The 23,045-nt window shown below is 42.7% G+C and overlaps 1 protein-coding gene across 7 annotated transcripts in view; it reads left to right on the top strand.

Annotated features, from left to right (window-relative positions):
• The window catches only part of ANO4 (anoctamin 4), a 381,965-nt gene that overhangs the window by 166,095 nt on the left and 192,825 nt on the right, over window positions 1–23,045 (top strand). The gene's annotated exons all lie outside the window — the stretch shown is intronic.

Below are 23,045 nucleotides of genomic sequence, written 5' to 3'. Positions count from 1 at the left end.
TGCCTGCGAAGGCAGGAAGCCATGAACATAAGGACAAGTAGGAACAGATTGGCTATTAGAACAGGCAAGTATTTCACAAGCAAAGAAAGCAGATTTCTTGACCCTGACTTCTCCCCCAAAATGTGTTCTTACAAATGTCGCCAAATGCTAATTGACAGTAAGTGTATAGGTTTACTGTTTTTGGTTCTGTGTTCAGTTCTGCTGTTTCATGCATTTGGTTTTATGCCAGCACCACATTGCTTTGACCACTTGAACTTTGCAATATAACCTCCAAAACAAAGTTTCTTTTTGCTCAAGATTGTTATGGCTAATTGGCATTTAAAAAAAAAAGAAGGAATTTTATTGTTGATGACATGGCTGAGCATGCTGATGAAGGGCACTAGGATCTGAATGTGGGTCTTACATATAAAAAGGCAAATACCACATGATCACACTTGCCTGTGGCTCTAGAAGTCCCGAATCCATTGAATTAGAGAATGCAGTGGTGAGTGACAGAAGCTAGAGGCCCACAGAGTGGAGTGGGTGCATGGCGGCCAGCGGCAGATGACATGTTGTGGCACCAGGTTTCATAACAATAACACGTATGTGAAAATCGCTGTGAAGAGGCTTCGGATGTCCATGGAAAGCGGTACGTGAGGTAACATGTGAATGCACATGCACACACACACAAACACACACACACATATGTATACACACACACACACACAAACACACACACACACACACACACACACACTATCATGTTCCATACCATAAACAAAGTTTTCATTGGTCAGTCATACTTTATGTTTAAAAAGAGACAAAGAAAGCAAAGTTGATAGGTTTCAGTAAGATGGCAATATAGAATTGTTTCTAAGCAGAGTGTCGCTGTCTTTCTTAATGGAATATTAGAGGGTGAGGGAGGACTTATAAATGATGAGAGGAACTTTAGAGACTGGAAAGGCCTAGACAGTTGGGAAGTCCTGTGCTGAGGTCCCATGGAGGTTTTTTTTTTTAACCAACTATATAGAGTCAAAATCCCCAGGTTCGTCCCCTGCCCAGACAAGTCTCCCATCCCCCCAAGTAAGTCCCACATCCCCCAAGTAAGTCCCCCACCCCACCCCTACGTATTTCAGCTGCCTCATGTGGCAGTAGAGGAGAAGAGCGGGTGGGTTCATTGTCTTTATTCTGGTTTCTGTATTGCTGATGGAGAGACTGGGCTTCAGAGAAGTAAGTTACTTACCAGTAATTGGTAACATCTAGACGTAAACCTCTGCCTTTAGACCCCAAGTGTTTTGTGCTCTGTGTCAGTCTCAGAGCTGTTCTTGCTGTCTTAGATGAATCAACATAGAGTCTCTGAGTTTCTACGTCTTGTGACCAGGCAAGGCACAAATACGATAGTTTGGCTTTCAACTTATATTTTTCGATAACTGACCCTCAAATGTATGTTTTTCAGCTAGACACTAAATCTTGCCTTGGCAGTCACAAAGCAAGAGTCTTGGTGGATTGGGGGGCAGACTGACTGAGTTTGAGTCAGCCTCTCCTGCTCACTACCTGTGTGACACACAGTTGAGAGAATCTTTACCACTTCAACAAAGTTTATTGTTGTTGTTGTTGTTGTTGTTGTTGTTGTTATTATTATTATTATTATTATTATTGTGTGTGTGTGTGTGTGTGTGTGTGTGTGTGTGTGTGTGTGTGTCTGCAAAGTCCTGAAGGGCATGAGATCCCCTGGAGCTGGAGGTGTAGAATGCTATAGACTGCCTGATGTGGGCTCTAGGATCAGAACTTGGGTCCCCTGGACAAACAGCAAATGCTCTAAACTGCTGAGCCATCTCTGCCAACTTAATTGAACATCTAAGGAGGTCGTGGTGAATCTGGCTCAGTCTTGTCCTTAAGGAAGCACAGTCCAGGGAACTCAATGGGACAGTGTAGGCTTGATGCTGTTTTCAGCACAGAGACAGCGGCCAGGGACAATTATTCTTGCCTTCTCTTTGTAGTTTGTCATCAAAAGCCAATATCTCTTAGCGATAACTCGAACACACGGTAGGAGGTTTGCACTGGTTTCTACATAGATGTGTGTGCAAACATCTGGCGGTCATACCGTAAGGTTGCTCCGCGTCCTCCATCATCACCCTCAGCAGAATCAGACTCTCAGTAACCTCCAGCCAATGCAGCCTCCTGCTGAGCCGATTCTGCCTGATGTTCCCTAAAGCAACAGACATGAAAATAAGTTAGTGTGGTTGTCTTCTTGCAGCTCTGGCCCCGTCTCCCTATAGAGTACTGTTCTACGGCTGTTGGTTGCCTTGTTTTATTGTGTTTTATTTTTTAATGAGGGGAGCATCTCATTTTCCTGGCGTATTTGCTTTCATTAGAGAATGAGAATGCTGTAAATGAAGTGAATCAACAATGGATAAATCTTAGGTTTTACAGCCTCGGTGACACGGGCTTCGATTTGTCAGTCAATATTTACTGCTGAGTCTTCAGACCTTGGCAAGGCCTTTGTTATATTTGAGTTAGTGTGTCTTAAGTTACTTAGCCCTGGGGAGAATCTTGGGGTACCAAGAAGGTAGGAGTAAAGGAGACACAGCTGTCTTGCACCCCCCCTCTGTCAGGGTGCCAATCCCAGGCAAGTTTGTTAAACAGACAAATGAACTCAGCAGTGGGGTAAAGTGGGGTGAAGCTTGCTTTGGAGAAGTGAGTTGAGTTGAACGCCGTAAATCTCACTTTCTAAAAATTTCTAGTGCAGCTAACGTTTCTGTGAGTGAAGCCAGCCACTGGGACCGAGCCACGTACATATTGGATGCGCTGTGATGCAGTCAATTTAGCCTTCTAATCTCCACGCTTCTCTTTTTCCAAGTTGCAAGGAACGGAGTAAGAGATGAAACGCGCAGGCTTGTACAATAGATCCAGCCTGCACTAACAGAGCGGATGGCTCTCGTAGCTGTGGGCTGTCACGTCGTTAACGTCAAACCGTAAACCTAGTCTAAGCACTATGAGGTTATTCCGTGGCTGATTCGTGTAACCCAATGGTGCAATTCTTGCGTGTGAATGTTGTAGACGCGTATTGTGTCACGGTGTCAAAAGGCGAGGCATGGCTACTGCAGTGTGGGTCTAAGTGTGTTCTCTCTGTGAGGCCGGATTGCGTGTGGGCTGAGATGTTTCTTTGTGTTAGCGCTGGAGTTCTCAGCAGTGCTAGACACATCACAAACGCCTAATGGACTAATAATTAAATGCCGAGTTACTCTCTGGAGGAGCATATAGGGATATTTGCCAACCGGACGAAACGCCGGCAGAGAGCTTTTTCAGTCTGTCTCGTGACCCTATATCAAGCGCGGGGTTGGCGCGTTATTCGGCAGTCGTCGCTCTCTCCATCCCGCGTTTTCTCCGTCCTTCTGCAGAAATTCACTGAGTGCCCTCTGAGGTCTAACACGTGAAAGAGCACAGTACAGCAGGGACGCTTTCCTGTGGTTAAAATATCACTGAAACCATCACGGAGGAGAACCTGCCAGGGTTTGGGAAGGAGCTGCAGACCAGTTGAGGGCCCCAGAAGGGTGGAGCTTGAGTTTCCTTGTATGGGAGTGGAGCGCGCCAAAGTGAGCCAGAGTCAGCAGCTGGGAACAGAGTAGAGTCAGGAAGGATGACACACGTGTGCTTATGGGACTGTGAAATAGCCAGCGCACACCGCGTGGTGGTTTAAAGTGACTCAAAGGATCGGGTGACGTGGGGAGAATGGTGAGCGAACCGAGAAACTGGCTGTGGCATTAGAGGTCATAACCTAATGAAAAAGCACAACCCCTGGATGGGGAGGCCTGGTGGCACTCAGAGGAAGGATAGCAGGCTACCAAGAAGAGACTTGTTACCCTATGAGCATATACAGGGGGAGGAGGTCCCCCTCAGTCACAGTCATAGGGGAGAGGAGTAAGGGGGAAATGGAAGGGAGGGAGGAATGGGAGGATACAAAGGATGAGCTAATAATTGAGATGTAATATGAATAAATCAATAAAATAATAAAAAAAAAGAAAAGCACAAAACACCACCAACAACCCCCAAAATGGGAGTGAGTGCTTTTGGAAGATGAAAATTAAAATTCTTTAAGTCCTACCTCAGTCATGGAAGTAGCGGTGGCTAGTGTTCAGTGGGGGCTCTGCAGAGAAAGGTGCTGTTTAAAGTGTGTGACACACTCCATCTTCATAATAATTACCAGGGTACAGACCCTGTCTTTACCCCCCATTTGGTGGATAAAGGAATGGAAACATTAGAGGTGCCTTCTGCAGGTTCCAGAGTTAGTTAACCCAGAGAGCCTGCTCTTAACCACTAGGACTTATTGTAGCACCTGAAACATATTTCAGCACTGCAGTTCTGAAGTTAATTATAAAACAATGACCTTCCATAGGCTAGAATTTAATTTTTGCTTCCAGTGAATCAAGAGCACCCTACTCTCTACCCTTCTGAGTTCTTCAAAGGCTTCTCTGTTACTTCCTAAGGCTTTTCTCTGTGAGGTTAACAAGTTTAAAGTCGCTGCCAGCGAGGCTCACTGCCATCTCCTGTATGCCAGCCCTCATTGAATGTGTTTAATACAGCGTCCAGCTGGGATGGTGACTCCGAGGGTGGTTAGCTCATCTCATGCACAAACACATTCTGTGCAGCCACAAGCTCTGCATTTCCTTTCTTCACCTCCACACAACTATGCATAAATCTCTCCACTGCACTCTTAGGCAGTGTGCACATCTATGCACACATATGTCCAGTGCACACACCAATGCATACATCTGTCTGTGCACTCTGAGGCAGTGCACACACCTATGCACACATCTGTCCATGCACTCTGAGACAGTGTACACACCTATGCACACATCTGTCCATGCACTCTGAGACAGTGCACACACCTATGCCTACATCTGTCTGGTGCACTCTGAGGCAGTGCACACACCTATGCACACATCTGTCTCTGCACTCTGAGGCAGTGCACACACCTATGCCTACATCTGTCTCTGAACTCTGAGGCAGTGCACACACCTATGCACACATCTGTCCATGCACTCTGAGACAGTGCACACACCTATGCCTACATCTGTCTAGTGCACTCTAGGCAGTGCACACACCTATGTGTACATCTGTCTGTGCGCTCTGAGGCAGTGCATATGTCTATGCACACATCTGTCTGTGCACTCTGAGGCAGTGCATATGCCTATGCCTACATCTGTCTGTGCACTCTGAAGCAGAGCACACACCTATGCACACATCTGTCTCTGTACTCTGAGGCAGTGCACACACCTATGCCTACATATGTCTGTGCACTCTGAGACAGTGCACACACCTATGCCTACATCTGTCTGTGCACTCTGAGACAGTGCACACACCTATACGTACATCTGTCTGTGCACTCTGAGGCAGTGCACACACCTATGCACACATCTGTCTGTGCACTCTGAGGCAGTGCACACACCTATGCTTACATCTGTCTGTGCACTCTGAGGCAGTGCACACACCTATGCCTACATCTGCCTGATGCATCCTGCTTATTTTCTCTTTACCTCCTGCTTTCTGGGAGTCTTGATCATATCATCCACATTTGCTGATGAGGTACTTAAAATCAGCTTAATGAAATTTCTAGTGTTCACATTGCTATGGGAGCGGCATCCAATGGGACTCACTGATACATCAAAACTTGAGCTTAGGGACATGTTTTCCACACTGGGTGACAATGATAGTAAAAACTAGTTTTTTAAAAAGCTAATATAAAGTGAAAACATGTGAATCTATGCTTTGCTTTGAGCTATCTCAAATCCCTTGCTAAATAAACAGAGAAAATTTATAAATTAGTTTAGATAAATGCTTAGGGAAAATGGAATGTGATTTTTAAAGAATAGGGCGTTTCAAATAAGCTTTAAAATGCAATAGTTATCTGCCAGAAGGATTTTATTCATTATTAATTATATCAGAAATTTAATTATGTGAGGGCTGAGGTTAGTCAGGATCAATTTTATAACTCAAATCACATAAATCCTCAACATTATTAATTAAAAAGTTGATTTAAATGCTACATTTCAAGCTTCATGTAATTTAGTGTCACTTTGTCCCTGTTTTTTTAAACATATGTCAACCCAAGTGTCCATAGAGATACATTATGTGGCTAAGAATTGAATTGCCGTGTTATATAGGAACACAGACTTGTAATCAGTAAATAATTACTGGCTTGTACTCTAGAGTTGGTTTTTGATACATTTCTAGAAGCCTGAGAATTAACGTTTCTTATTTTTGTTAGTTAAGTAAATAAAAACATTGGTGAAGGAAGTTCAGGCAGAGCCGACTACCTCATCTCTCTCCCTCCTGACCGACACAGCCTAAGGTGGGCAGGAGGCCATGCTCTCTAGGGAATCTATTAGCAGGAAACGCACACTCCGCATTTGTTTTCCAGTGCTGCAGCAAGAGTGGTCACACACCAAGCAGTTCACAGCGCCAGCAGTAATGTCTTTCTGCTCTGCGATGCAAGTGAGGCACGGAGCTTGCTGAGCCACAAAGACCTAGCAGAGCGCTATTCCTGCCCGAGAGAATGATGTGCTGTCACCTTTGACAGCTCCTTGGGCTGCTCTGTTCCTTCCTTCCTGGCTCATTCACCCGTTTAGGAAACGCCTCTCTCTGACCCCAGCTCTAAAGGCCCTTTCCAATTCCGGTCACACGCTCTCTACACCGCAAGAAACTCCTCATCTCAAGGACTTAAATCGAACCTGGAAAGCGCCTCTTGCTCTGCAAGGGGACATCCATGTGTCCTCAGAGATTAGGGACCTCAGCATTCTAGAAGAGCACCTGTTCGGTGTGTGCTGTGCTGTGACTGCAGTGCTGTTGACTGACTGCACTTCCTGTCATTAGCGTCCCATCATCTTAAGCCCTTTGTGTCCTGATGCACATTCTGGCTTTGTCTGCTGCAAACCTTTCTTTCTCTATGGCTTTGATTCTGCTTCAGCACGCAGTCTCGTTGGCCCTTTTCCTCTTCTGCCAAGAGCAGGATTATTGCAGGCCAAACTGCTGAGGGTCAAATTGGACCACGCAACTCAGTTGAGAAGACACAATCCTTGTACCTCAGCTTTCTCCTCTGTACGAGAGGATAAAGAATGTGCATGCAGATTAATGTGACGATTAAGCGAGTGAACATATTTAATGCTCTCAGAACAATCCCTGACCTATCCTAACACAGGACCTTAGTGCTATTATTTTGGTTGCTCTCCTTCTGCTGGCATCTAGATGTTATCTGTGATCTTGTTTCTCTTCTCAAGAAATTCTGGCTTCTCTCAGAGCTTCGGCATTAATCTCTAGGCAGCGAACTCTAGCCAGACACATTTCTAAGCTTTGCGCCTCTATTTATGGCCATACTGGGTAAACACATTTTTCAATGAATTTATTTCTCTTTCCTCCTTTTTATTAGTTCTTCACAATTTCATACAATGTTTTGTTGTTGTTGTTGTTGTTGTTGTTGTTGTTGTTTTGGTCCATATTCAACCTCTTTCTCCCAACTACTCCCAGACCTACAACCTCCTTTGCTAACCACCCAACTTTGTGTTATTGTTATTTTTAATTCATCCAGTCTAATTTGTGATGTCCATATATTGAGTTTATGGTCATTCTACCAGAGCATGGTTGACAAGGGTGATCACACCTTTAAAAAAAATGGATTCAGTTTCTCTAAGTAGCTCTCAGTTGTCAGTATCTCCTCGGCTGCTTCCACACCCACGCGGAAACTTTGGATCGAGCTCGCTCAGGTCTTATGCATGCTATCAAAACCACCCTAAATTCACATGTGCAACTTCCCTGTTGTAGCTGGAAAACATGGTTTCACAGTAGTTACCTGACACCTCTGGCTCTTACACTATTTCCACCCATTCCTCCACAACAGTATCTGTGCCTCAGGAGCAGAGGGATGATATAGATGTCTTATTTAAGCCAAAACACTCTACGATCTCCTCTTCTCTGTATCCTGATCAGTTATCTGTGTTAACGACTATCTACTGCCAAAAGAGGCTTCTTTGGTAAAGGCTAAGAGGGCCACTAATCCAAGCGTATGATAATGAGACATTAAGAGTTGGTTTACTAGTATGTCCACTTATCAGAATAATAGTAATAGACTCTCCCCTTACGGCCTATCACCAGTCTAGCCACAGGTTCTTGACCCATCAAGGATACCAAGTATGGGTTTCATCTTGTGGAATGGGCCTTGATGACAATCAAAACGTTGTTGGTTACTCCGTGACATTCATGCCACAGTTGCCCCAGTAGGCATGCGTTGCCTGAGTGGTCATTATCGTCGCTTCTAAGGCTCATGGCTAGGTAAGACTGATGATGACTGTTTTCCTCCAATATCTTGCATAGCAGCTTCCCCCATGAAAGCTCGCAGGTAGGGATGGAGCTTGCAGGTCAGTACCTGTTTGATTTCCCCATGTTCTACCACTCAAGTATGTGGTGTTAAGAAACTATATTCACCTGAAAACTGCTCGTAAAGAAGGTCTCACTGAGTATATAAGCTCAGTTAAGGATAGGCCCCATGCCCAACAGTAGACGGCCAACACAAAGCTAACTCAATGATATTTCTGTGGTTTTCATTGTAGTTATTGTTGTCTTGTATTTGTTTGTTTTTATTTTAAATATTACTGGTCTTTTGTTTGTATTGTATATTATGGTTTCTGATTTTGTAGTTTTATGTTTTTATGTGTGTATGTGTGTGTGTATATATCTGTGTGTGTCTGCATGTGTTTCTTATGCTTTATCTTTTCTTTTTATTCTGGTTTGTTTGTTTGTTTGTTTTTGATTGCCTGTATGTTTTTGAAAGATAAAGAAGGCGTGGAGTTGGATGGGTAGAGAGGTGATGGAGCTAAGAAGATCTGGGGAGGGGAAACCATGATCAGAATAGACTTATGAAAAAAAAAGTGATTTTTCAATTAAAAAAAGAAACGAAGCAAGACCAAAACAAATGTGGTGCCTATGGCAGAACACAATGGTGTTTGGTTGTTTGGTTCAGCAGCAGCAGGGCAGGCTGGGGAGAGGCAGTGGCAGCCAAGAACGTTGGCGACAGCCTATTACACTTCAGAGTCCCTGGGACCTTACCAGTGAACAACTACAAAATAGGTAACCAATGTCTGGCACTGTTCTATCTGTTAGTCTCTAGTGCCTTGTAGGAGCATAGTTGCTCCAATAATAGGGTAAATCCACTTAAACTAGTTTTACGTATGCGTATGTATATTTTTACGTATGTGTATGTATATTTTACGTATGCGTATGTATATTTTGACGTATGTGTATGTATATTTTGACGTATGCGTATGTATATTTTTACGGAGCTTCTATAGCAGTGGGTTCCCATAAGATTTTCAAATGGTCATTAGTATTAGTTATCTACACATAGTTTTTCCTCTACTGTGTTCTCATTTTCATCTTCTTAACCCTTCTGGTTCCATTATTCTCCTTTACCCTTTTATATTACTGCATTGCATTCTGTCCTCTCTCCCTGTGCCCCCCCCCCCCACTTATTTCCTGGCCTCTATAGGCCTTGCAAGTGAAACAACATATCTAAAGATTCAAAACAGAGTATCTATAAATGAGAAAACGTGACATTTGTCTTCTGGGCTCTGGGTTACCTCACTAAGAACGATTGCTTCCCATTCATCCATTTGTCTGTGAAATTCGTGTCTTTTTAATAGCTGGATAATATTCTGTTAGGTAAATGCACCATATTTTCGTTATCCTTTCATCAACTGATGGACATACAGAGCATTTCCATTTCTTGGCTGCTGTGAACAAAGCAGCAATGAACATGGATGAGCAGGTAACTGTATAGTAGGATTGAGTGTATGTCCACGTGTAGCATAGCTGGATCATGTGGGGTATCTATTTCAAGGTAATCAATATAGGTAAACTCTTCTTTTAATGTTTCATGGAGTCACAGACCCAGCATATTCGAAGCTGAACTTGCCTGTCAAATGATTTCATCCATCTTCTTGGTTTTATGGTCATCCCTATAGTTTGGATCCTGTCTCCCAAAAGCCCATGTGTTAAAGGGTTGGCTCACCAAGGATGGCGCTGCTAGGAAGTGGTGGAGCCGTAAAAATGTGTGTGTTTGGGGGGGGGTGGCATATGAAAACAGAAGGAAGAACTATTTGGGAAGAAAATGTAGACGGCAAGATGAGGTTAGGAATCGAGAGGGTAGGGAGAGAAAACAAATAGGAATAAATAATATTGATGCACGCATGAAAAACACCATAGTGAAAACCACTGCCTTGTGTGCTACCTTAAAACAAGAGAAGACATGGAGCCTGCAGGCAAGTCTCGAGGTCAGTCGGGGTCTGAGGATGCAACGCCCGCCTCTGCTATCCCCATTTCTAACACATGAGCATGATGTTCAGTAGCTTTCAGGTCTGTTCATGAACTTGTTGAAACATGTCAAAATTCAGCACAGAAGACCATTAGTTTAGTTCTAGACAGCTGACGTTCCTCGTAACACATCTCCACTCTGTACGCAACTGGACACGCCCGCTGTGTATGAAACTGGGGAACACTCATCCTTGCTTTCTGTCTCTCTGACAATTTACACAGCGGTCCCCTCTCAACAGCAACCCTGCTGGAAAGGCTTTCCTTAAGGCTTTTTCCCTCCAACCCTTTGCGTTAGGGGTCAGCAAAGCACAGTCCTGAGACTAAATCCTGGCTGCCCTTCGGTTTGACAAGTAAAGCATGTATCAGATTCGGTTATATATTGCCCAAGGCTGACTTGAGGGCTATAGCGGCAGAGTGAAAAAATAGCGGCAAAAGAGACCATATGAACCCCCAAACTCCAAATATTTATTTTTGGACATTAAAAAAAAGGTGTGCCCACAATCCTCTCCGCTAGAGACTACGCAGTGTCCCTGTGTTCTATCTTACACCCAGGACAGCGCCCTTTTATTGGACTTACTCTTGACTTGCAAAATGTTCTCTTCCATAACACACACATTCTGCCTTTGCCACACTTGTTTCTGGGGCCTGGCAGCTTGTAGGCTCAGCAGTTACTGGTAGAAATAGATCCCTCCATACAATAAAATTCTTTTTACTAACTGTTATTCATTTGCTCAAATGACCAGCATGTTCTAAAGCGCTGATCCCTTCAGGGGATTAATGCTTACCGTTTGATGTTTCTTGGGCAGACGCTGTTTTGTGTTTCATTTATAGAAAGCTTTTATTGACTATGTCGGGGTCAAGGGTCGTAAAGAGTAATGCTGTCATGCTCACTTGGCGGTGTCGTGTAATGGGTGGCTGCACTGGAATTTAGAATCGCAGTTCTTGCCGTCTCACAAATAGCGGGTTTCTCCGTGGAAGCAACTGCCCGGTTCCTGTTTAGTTATTTTTGTTGACTACCTGAGGTATGCTGCTCTTTTACAAAACGTGCTGAGCAGTTACATCTGTTTTAGGAAAACAGAGATGGTTCGCTGACTTCCTAAGGAAAATCCAGGTGCCCTTGCTTTTGCCTCTTTATAAATCCAGGAAGTGCCGATGTCTCCCTTCATGTCACACTGAATGCCTATGCTCTCTGTCACTTCTGTGGTCGGGTGTGGGGGTGTCCTCTATCAGACAGTGAGATGCCTGAGTGCATGGACTCTGTTTCTTAGAACCTGATCCTAAGTGCTTGGCACAGAGAATGCTCTTGACACATGTTTAGTGATTCAGTAAACAAACAATTGAAGAATTAAAACAACAACAACAAAAAGAACTGTCCTCAAAGTATTGCATGCATAGAACTGTCTACACAGTTCTTCTTCTTCTTCTTCTTCTTCTTCTTCTTCTTCTTCTTCTTCTTCTTCTTCTTCTTCTTCTTTTTCTTCTTCTTCTTCTTTTTTTGGACACAGGGTTTCTCTGTGTAACCTTGGCTGTCCTAGACCCACTTTGTAGACCAGGCTGGCCTCAAACTCACAGTGATCCACCTGCCTCTGCCTCCAGAGTGCTGGGATTAAAGGCGTGCGCCGCCACACCCGGCTACACAGACCATATTCTTAAAGAGCATCTGTCCCAATTTCTCATTTGAACCTTCGCACTCTTCAGCACTTACAAAGCAGTACGCATACAAGAAAGGTAGTCAACTAGGATGCGCCAAATAAATGAATAAAAGAGTGAAATAGTATGTTTTCCTATCTTAAGTGTTTAATTTTACCAATGCATTTGCTATGTAGCATTAAGTATATAAGTACACCATAACATATTTACCTATCCAGTGGTATAATTATGGATAATACCATTATGAATAGGGAGAGTGTTACAGCTATAATGCCCGCATATATAGTTTCTATCTATCAATAGTGTACTGGAGAGATGTGTTGTCTTCAGTCCACAGAACATAGGAAAATCCCTGTAGCTTCCATGAAATTGCCAAACAAAAACAAAAACAAACAAACAAACAAAAAACAACCCTCTATCTCGTCTTTCTGCAGTCCCAAGTGAGACTGTAAAGATGGAATAAATTAACTCCTATAGAGCAAGGAAAAGTGAGAAATCCAGATTCTAGTCTGGCACTTAAGACCGTGAATGAAAAAAATGAAAAATAAGTGGGAAAGAATTGTAAGATCCCATGTATTTGAGACTCTCAACCAGGAAACAAAATTCTAACAAACAGACATTTTAATAAAGATTTCTTGACCTTGCAGAGTGGTTGCTGAGTTAAGGAAAGTAAGAAGAGATAAGCAGTTGAGGGCCTAGAAACATTGAGGAACCTTTAGAAAATATAACTACTCCTCTTGATGCCATCCAACACAAGCCAAAAATATTTCCTAACAAGTATGCAGACATGCTTTGGTCATTACTGTCTAAAGTATAATAACTATTTACACTCACATGAGGTATTATGAAATAACCTGAAGATGATTTAAGGCACACAGGAGGATGTGTGTAGGTTAGTATGCCATTTTATATCAAGGCCCTGAGTGTCAGCAAGTTTTGGTGCCCTGGAGGTGGCAGAGCGGGAGCAAGTTGTAGGATCACACTCCTATGAGTAATAAAGAAAGGATGTGTGTGTGTGCCTAAAGTGGTGGGGTGAGCATCAGTGCTCAGGGGAAGCAGGAGTGACGGAAAAGGAGCCATGGTCAGGAGTGGACATTGTAGAGGGCTTACAGAGGCACAAAAGGGCTAAGAAGTGATGGAGCAGGCAGAGGAGAAGGTGGGGGAATGGAACTGAGGTAGGTGGAGACTCGCCATGGTCAGCCTCAGGGACCATGGCCCAGCTCTCGCTTTACAAATGACAAAAGTGGAGCCTGATTGGGGGAAACAAACAGCTTAAAGATACATTGTGTTTAACTTTACATTTTGTAGATCTGTGTCCTTATCAATCAGTGTCTAAAACACAAAGGCAGTCAAGTACCACTAATTGAATAGATGGATAGAATAATGAAAAATTTGTCCTTTTTTAAATTTTGTTTTGTTTTAGTTTTTTAGAGACAGGGTTTCTCTGTGTAGCCTTCGCCATCCTGGACTAACTTTATAGACCTGGCTGGCCTCAAACTCACGGAGATCCAGCTGCTGCTGTGCCCCCTGAGTGCTAGAATTAGAGGTGTGCACCACCATACCTGGCGCATACCATAATGTATTTAATTATTTATTTATTAACAGACTTGTATCCAGTTTCCAATACCACTCTGATTAGAACAATCATTGTATCTTTATTGTCCCAATGCTACAAGCACTTCTTAATGAAACATATTTATATGTACGTCTTAGTTTGTCATATACTTTTCTTGAAATAATATATCTTAGAAGGGATAGGGTCTTGTTTTCAAGGGGCAAGAAATAACATTTAGCATTCATTTGAAATTAATTAGCCTTAATATTTGTGGACGGAAACATTCTTAGTTGGCATGAAATGCTTGCACTTTCATTGATTTGCCTAATTGCCAATCGTTCAGTAAGCATAACTGGGAGGCCCTCGTGTTGTCTCCTCACCAACAGTTAGCAGTTAAAATAAAAACAAATTAGTTTTTAGGGCAGTTTCAGGTTCTCAGTAAGATTGAGGGGACGTTGGCTAGAGTTTATCACACTGATGAACCTCCATGGGGACTTCATTAATCCAAGCCCATAGGTCACGTGAGGCTCACTCTTGATGTTGCACGTTCTATGGATTTTGACAAATGTGTAATAATCTGTGTCCACCACATTGGGCTGTACAGAGGAGGTGCACTTTCCTAGAATCTCCTTGTGCTCAGCCCATTTGTCTCTCTTTCTCCCCCGGCAGCCATTCATTTGTTTACTGTCTAAATCGTTTTTGTTTTCCAGGCTATCATTTTGTACTAAAATGATACAACATGCAGACATTTCTGATTAGTTCCTCTTGTGGAGGAGTTATGCATCTAAGGCACCTGCATCTCTCTTCATGGCTTGATAGCTGGTTCTCTTAAAGCCTTGAATAATATTGCATTGCCTGGGTGTACTACAGGTTTTTATATCCATTTCCCAACTGAATGCCGCCTTGGTTCCTTTAGCAATTAGGAATCAAGATGTTGTAAATTCATCTGTGGGTTTTTGTGTGTGTATCTTTTCAAGTAATTTGCATAACTACAGAGGAGCAGAAATACTGGGACATGTGATAAGAGTATGTTTAGCTTTGTGAGAACCTGCCAAAAATGTCTTCCAACGTGATTGTAACACATTGTATTTCTGCCGGCAATGAATTACAGTTTATGTTGCTCTGTATCTTGCCAGCAAGGATTTCCTTCTTTTCAATGGCCAAATAAAATACACTCACACACACACACACACACACACACACACACACACACACACACTTTTGCCCACAATTTTTTCTTTTCATATTTTTTACATATACATTTATATCATTAAACATATATACAATAAACTTCCTACAGCAAGAAAAACCATGAAACAATCTAGAATTATATAAATGTTACAGTTATAATGTTTTGGCTATTTGTGTTTGGCAACCTTGAAGAAAACATCTTTCCTGTCTTGGCCAGTCTAAAATTCTAAATGTAAATCAATATCTGTCATATCTCATCTTTATCAACTTCAAATGTCTACCTAGACCTAAAAACATCTTCACTCCTAAACAACTAAGCTTAATTATAAAACTAAGCTATCTGGTCTTCAACACCATCAGAGACTTGAGAAGGAATAAAATTCATTACCTTAGTAGTCAGGGAGTACAGGTTAGTACCTTCCGTTCTTATACTGATGGACGTTTGGGATGAGTCCATATGTTGGCTAATATAAAAACTGACGCAGTAGACATGGGAGTGCAGCTTTCTGTTCTACATACTGAGTTGATTTTTTAGAATATATATGGTATCACTGTAAAAGAGTTTCAAATAACCCTTTTTAAAGGAAGATATACAATGTATTATTTATTTTTTAATGATTTATTTTATTCTTGTCTTGCTTTGGATTAGTTTGTAGGGCTAGAGAGAAGAGCTGAATTGTTCAAAACTCTCATGATTCTTTTCACTTTCTCTAGTTCCTCCCTCCTGTGACGTTTCATTTACTCTTTCGGGGATTGTCCAAACCAATCACCCTCAAAATTCAGCCAAACAAGGGTATGAAATTGAGAGGACTGGTAGAAACTAGTTACTATGTTCCGTACTCGTGACGTCTTCCTTCGGTTCCTGTCTAGAGGAGTCTCCATTTAAGTTAGTCCCATTGTGTCTCTGGGATCAAGACAGTTGACCTGTGATCGTGATACTTAAGAGACAGGAGGATTCTTCTGATTGACCACCTCAGAGGATTTCAGTCCATCAGAGTGAGGAAGTAAGATAACACAGAGCATTATGTAGCAGCTTATTCGCTTGCTGTCAGACGGGAAACAGAGAGGACAGGCCAGAACCTGGGCCAGAGCCTTCCAAGAACTAAATCCTATCAACCATGCATTACCTACAATAGGACCCATAGCCTTTAAAATAGCACCAGAATCTGAGAACCAGGCATTTTAAACACAAGCCAGTGTGTGACATTGCATACTCAAACCGTGACAACATTAGCGTTGACTGTAAACCATACACTGTGATAAGCATTAAATAAGACACAGCCTGAGCCCCGAGTTCAGAGGAGAGAGTGGCAGACAACCACATGGTAGATAGATAAACTTTAATATAGGTGTGTATGCACCATGTGAGGACAGACTGCAAGGAGCTATGTATGTTTTTAAGATAGTCTGGGGTGGCTGGCAGAGTAGGAAGTGGGGCAGTGAGATTTTTTTTTCCAGAAATAAGGTGAGTGTGCTGATTCTAGGATGCGTAAACATTGGGGTCCTGGGGAACACTTGAGGTAAGAAGGGGGTGCTCATTCTTTTTAAATCCACCCTTCATGGGTAAACAATAAGCACTGGTATTCTTTTGTTTCTCCCTTTGTGTGCTATTTAGACGGCCGTACTCAACCAGTCTCTGCTGTGTGTCGCCCACCCCACACCTCAGTGGTTGACACACAGAAGTTTTTGTCTGTTCGTTTTCAAAGGGTCTACAGGGACCAGTCATTTCTTGATGGAGCTTGACTATAGTCTGTGGTCAAGCCCAGTATATTCTCTGTGTCCCATTCTAGGATGGAGGACCACCTAATAAACATGTTTTTCATAGTGATAGTCAAAGCATGAGGCCAAAACCAAACTACAGAGGCATATTTTACATCTCAGCTTTTTAAAAAAATCATATCCCCAAGCATCTTCTTGGACAAAGCAAGTCATAAAGACCAAGTCCCAAACCAAGGAGGACCCTATACCTTTCTTCCTCTGTACCAGGAAGTGCTGCATGGCAGAGTGAAGGCAGGAGCTGGGGACAATAATCTATTCTGCAACCAAGATTTCCTGAAATGAAGTCCTTCTGGTAGAATGCCGAAGCAGAGGGTAGACTGGAAAGAGGAAACACCGGCAACCCATCTGCGGTGCTTTATTTGAATTCCAGGAATCATGGTTCGAGGCTCTAACCTATTTTCCTTCCATAACTTCCTTATGCTGACACTGAGCTAACTGTGAAATCTGGCTATAATGTGTATCCTGAGAGTTTTGACCTCTTTCCAAAGTGCTTTGAACGCCATGTTTGTGGATCTTTAGACATACAGCCATCCACAAAAATCACAAATGACTACATCTTGGCAAGAAATTCTTCCTGATTTTAACATGTTGGTACTGCCAGATTTATGTAACACATTGATGTCAATCTGTCAAAAAAAAAAATCCTGGAACACAGGGTGAAAAAAAAAAAAGAGGAGGAGGCATACCCAATAACATGGTGTGGTAGAGGATGGCATGGCTTTGGTAAATCCTCCCACCCAGAAAGCATCCAATTTTCAGGTCTCTAGGGGAATCTAGATAGTTTTGGTCTCAGAACTTCCCTAGAAGTCTCCTGTTGTTCAAAGCTCCTTGGAACATGTGGCCCTAGGTTCACCTGAGGTCACCTCATGGAACGGGCACTAATTCTATCCCCTTTCACAGGAACATGCCTAAGCTGATGTTCCACAAGCTGTCCTCTTTTCTGAGTATACTCCTCTGTGTTTGACTTTTCCCCCCCCTCTCAAACATCGCAGGAGGTCCTCAGCCTATGTTGTAAACCTTTGGCAAAGTATCCTTTGAGCCAAATAAGAGATGTTGTTAGGAAAGCCCCCGGAAAGTTCAGGAAAGTTAACCTAGACCTGAGAGGGAACAAAACATTTTCACCCCAATTTTTGATTGCTGTTTGAGAAAGGTGAAGTGAAGGACTTATTTTTCCACTTTGCAGTTAAAGAGGAGACTAAAAATAAATAGCCCTACTTTGCAGATTGCTATCTTTTTTTTTTTATTGGGGATGAGTAAATCCTGCGTGTTGCTCACGGGTGGTGGCATTCAAGCCAGAGTTCTTGTGTGTCTCGAGCAGTGATTTGCCCAGGAAAGGATGGGGAGGGTGATGGAACGCATAGCTGCTACTGCTGCAAGTTGTAAAACACTGACAGAACTACAGGTGGTCCTACGGCATGTGGCTTTTGTGAATCATGGGAGTGACATTTAGATGAAAGCAAATCACTCTCTCAAGACATCCTCCCACCTGCAGCACAGCCAGGAATAATGCCCCTGGAGATGGGCCAGAAGAAGAGCTCACTCGAGAATTTGGTTTTATTGCGAGGGGAAAAAAGCCCATACACTCTTTTCTTTTAAAGTGATGAAAGGATATGGTATCTCAGAGGAAATCTGAGCCCCAACCCCTTAATGCAGTGTATATGACACTTACTGCACTTCTGTAGATGCACTGGCACTGTCAGTAATTCAATAGATACCACTCACCAAAGTTAAATCGACATCAGGTAAACAACTTAAATAGACTTATAACCCCTAAGGAAAAAGAAGCAGCCATTAAAAGTCTCCAAACCAAGAAAAAGACCAGAGTCAGACAGTTTTAGAGCAGAATTCTACCAGGCTTCCAAAGGAAAGCTGATACCAATGCTTCTCAAATTGTTCCACAAAGCAGAAACAGACAGAGCATTGCCAAGTTGATTTTATGAAGCCACAGTCACCCTGAGACCCCAAACCACACAACGATTCAACAAAGAGAGAGAATCAGAGACCAATTTCCCTTATGAACATTGATGATAAAACACCCACAAACTGAATCCAAGAACAGATCAAAAAGATCATCCACCATGATCATCTCAGAGATGCAGCGATGGGGTTCAACATACAAAAATCAGTCAATTTGAAGGAAAGAAAGAAAAAACCATGTGTCAAAGGCCAAAAAAGGCTTTGACTAAATCTTGATAAAAGTCTTGGAGAGATTAGGGACACACCTAAACATAATAAAGGCAATTGCAGCAAGTCTGTAGTCAACATCAAATTAAATAGAGAGAAACTCAAAGCAATTCCACTAAATTCACAAGCAAGACAAGGCAGCCCACTCTCTTCCTATCTATTGAATATAGTACTTGAAGTTCTAGCTTGAGCAATAAGACAACTAGGGGAGATCAAGAGGATACAAATTGGAAAGGAAGAAGTCAAAGTATCATTATTTGCATATGATATTATAGTATAGACTAAGCACTTTCTGTTTCCACTATACCATCACAGTCTTTCCTACACTCCTATGACCTACAACTTGACTGTCTCTCTCAACCCCCAAAACTCTACTAGGAAATTCCCACTGCTGATGAACAACTTCAGTGATATGCCTGGTTACAAGAATAATGAATAAGCCCTTTATATACATATCAAAGAAGAAAGGAAAGCTTGAAATTAGGAACCAGAACAAAGTAGGAGGAATGTGGGAGCTGCACACAAAGAGGTGCAGAGATGTGGGGTACATCAGATCAGATGAGCATCTCAATCATTACCACAGATGTAGGGAGACGAGAACCCCAAAGGCAGACTGTGGGACATGACCATGAAGGTAGGCTAATAAATACATGCTTGGATCCAAATTCTTGGATGTGTAACTCTTCTTTGGAAATAACCTTTGCACATGAGATTGTGGTACAGGTTTTGAGATGGGAGGTTATCAATATTATCCAGATATCCCCTAAGCATTATCACAAATGTCTTCAAAGCAATGAACTAAGCAGCCTTAGGAGGCCGTTTAGTCACAGAAATGAGAAGCTGGCAAGACATGGCCACAGGGCCAGGGTCACTGTGATACCAACACAGTGAGAAACTGAAGGAGGCAAGGACCCAAGTCCCCTCCAAATCTTCTAGAACAGATATGGCCCTGCCAACACCTAGATTTCAGACTTATAGCTTCTGGAACCGCGAGACAATAAGCAGCTATTGTTTTAGCCTACTGGTGTTGTTTGGCTACGGAGTTTTAGGAACTGAGCCTAGGACCCTTTAGGGTTTAAAAGTGAGCGGTACCAACATGTGTCAATACCATAGAAGCCAAGGCAGGGATTTGAAATCAGACAAGCAGAGGCAACAGTATCAGACACTGGAGCTGAGAAACAGAACTAAGATTAGGTGAAGGTAAGACAAGTGATAATGGGGCTGCATGAAACTGAGAACCTACTGTTTGTCTGATGCTACTCTAGCATTTTTCTAGGCGTTGACCCAATCTCATAGCAACCTTGTGTTCAATCCCACTTCTTGGCTGAGAAAGTAAGTTTAAACAAACAAACAAAACAAAACAAAGCTATCAAATCATTTGCTCTAGGTAAGTATGGCTAACACTTGAGCCCAGAATTTCTGATTCCAGCACCTATATTTTAACTCCTTTTGTGCTTCTTCCTCTTCAACCCCAGGATATGTATCGTTAGTTCTGGTTTTGGGCCTTTCATTAAGATATGATAGCTCTTAATCAGAGGAAGCATTTTTGTAAAACCAAAAAATGATAAAATGGTTTTTTTTATTTGAAAGTAAGGAGAGAGAATAGAAAGCTTATATAGTTTGGACCTTATCTTCCCATCTGATAGGAAAAGGAAGTTTTATGTTGAAGTTGAGAGAGACAGCCAAGTTGTAGGTCATAGGAGTGTAGGAAAGACTGTGATGGTATAGTGGAAACAGAAAGTGCTTAGTTAGGACTTAGTCATTTCGTTGACTAGCTCTTGATTCTGTATGTGATCTGTGACCAAGGACTGACTACACTGTGTAGAGAGCAACACACGGAGGAGAAAGTGCTGGAAAGAGGGAACCGTCGTCTTTCATTTGTTAAGTGAAATGTATTTTGATCAGAGGTGAGGAAAGAACCAAACAGGTGAAAAAAAAACATGCTCCTTGCTAGTGGAGATTTGGTCTTCTTGGAGAAGAAGATTGAGCCATTGGAGGTCCAGAAGATGCTCCAGAGTTTAAGGGTGTTGTATGATAAAGGGCTCGTTGACATATTAAAGACTATAGAGTGCTATCTGGAGCGACCAGAGGAATTGAAAAGCTTCAAAGAGAAGGGCCAGAGCCAGCAGGTTCTCACCATGAGGGTGTCTGAATGGTAGTCAAGAACCAGGAGAGCAAATTTCCATGATGGTGGCAAGAGTCAGGGAAAACTCCAGAAGACCTCTGCTCAAAGGGGGATCAGAATTTTATGCTTTGCTGTCTTTACCAAAATAGACCTCAAGTTTTCAGGCCTACTGCATGCTTAAAACAATCAATCTTTGTATTGGTGTTCTGTTTGTCCTTGTTATGACATAATTGAAAAGAATAGAGCCACCCTCGCTATGTGACCTTAGACAAGTAACTTCTTGAGCCTCGGGTTTCCTCTCTCTCTCTCTCTCTCTCTCTCTCTCTCTCTCTCTCTCTCTGTGTGTGTGTGTGTGTGTGTGTGTGTGTGTGTGTGTGTGTGTTTTACGTTTGTGGTGAAGCATTACTAGAATAATAACCAGTGTCTACAAGAATGCCTGGAATTTAATTGTTAGTCAGCATCATCATTTTCCTAATCGAATCAACAGCCAACTAGACGATGTATTTTTTAATTTTTTTTTAATTTTTTTATATTTTTTCCTCCTTTATTAATTTATTCTTGTTACATCTCAATGGTTATCCCATCCCTTGTATCCTCCCATTCTTCCCTCCCTCCCATTTTCCCCTTATTCCCCTCCCCTATGACTGTGACTGAGGGGGATTACCTCCCCCTGTATATGCTCATAGGGTATCAAGTCTCTTCTTGGTAACCTGCTCTCCTTCCTCTGAGTGCCACCAGGTCTCCCCCTCCAGGGGACATGGTCAAAGGTGAGGCACCAGAGTATGTGAGAAAGTCATATCCCACTCTCCACTCTACTGTGGAGAGTGTTCTGTCCATTGGCTAGATCTGGGTAGGGGTTTAAGGTTTACCGCCTGTATTGTCCTTGGCTGGTGCCTTAGTTTGAGCGGGACCCCTGTGCCCAAATCTGCCTATCATAATGTTCTACTTGTAGGTTTCTAGGACCCTCTGGACCCTTCTACTTTGCCATTCTCCCATGCTTCTCTCGTCTAGAGTCCCACTAGAATGTCCTGCTCTCTTAGACGATGTAATTTATTGGGTGAAGGTTCATTTCTAAATATGCGACTTCACAATCTTTTACCCACTTCAGCATTTTTGAATGTTTGCAGCACATTTGTTCTTGCACTGGGTTTTTACTTTCATCTCTCTTGCACCCACGGACTTGACCTTTGTAGAGGGAAGAGCTTTAATGTGCCGGCCCCTTGCTCTGCACATCCGAGGACTCCCGATTTGTAGGAGGATTGCTATGGGTTTGTTTCAGCATTGGGGATTCTTCCAGAACTCCACTGTGACACATTTCCTTTCCTCATAGCTATGCTCTATTGAAAATACTCATAGAGCATTTATTTTTAACAGTCTCCCCAGGATCTCCATTATTAGATTCTTAAAGCACTGGATTCAACAGTTTCAAGTACCTATGCCAGTTATTTCCACAGTGTAATTTTTATTCCCATTTATGTCCCTTTAAGCTTCCTTGAGGGGTATTATATAACACCTAGGAGTGCCAAGCCGGGCCATAGTCATGTTCTCCTTAGCACAACAGTCTCCCGCAAAAAGTACAATAAGCAGAGAGTGGCTTATCTAATATTTTCAGCTGGAACCTGCATACACTATCTAATGTTGACTGGTAAATCTCTCCCTCATCCCTCTCTCTGTCATCTACAAGTTTGTCTGGATTCTGCTGGAGTCTTCTGGGTCTCAAGACATTCAGGCTGCACTCTTTGAAAAGGGGTAGCTTAGAATGACATGATGGAAGGGAGTGGAGGGGGAAAATGATAGGTTGAGACCAGTATGCCAGTTAGAGCCATAGAGAGGGTGTAGACAGTCCGCACATGTCCATGTACTTAGGCGTCTCAGCAGGGCATTCTGACACAGGAAACCTGCCAGGCTGTCTCCCAAGGGGCCAGCTAGCATGACAGTCCTAACTTGGGTGAAACTTCAAAAACCAATACTCAAACACATGCAATATCATGGGTTTGGAAACCCGATCTTGCTGACTGACTCACACTAAGCAATTCATAAGGAGGTATATATGTTAAAGCCTAGGAAAGAAGCTTCTTGGCTCTCATTGAGCTCCCCACCTACCAGTGGATCAGAACAAATGGGAGGCTGTCCTCATCCTTTAGTAGCTATAGATTGTCTGGCCAACACTGCCAGGATGAGGCACTTAATGCCACAGGAACACAATGCTGTACAGTGGGA

This window comes from Acomys minous (assembly GCF_964271855.1).
Source record: "Acomys minous genome assembly, chromosome: 9".
Lineage (NCBI taxonomy): Eukaryota > Metazoa > Chordata > Mammalia > Rodentia > Muridae > Acomys > Acomys minous.
This window is presented reverse-complemented; position numbering and strand designations above follow the sequence as displayed.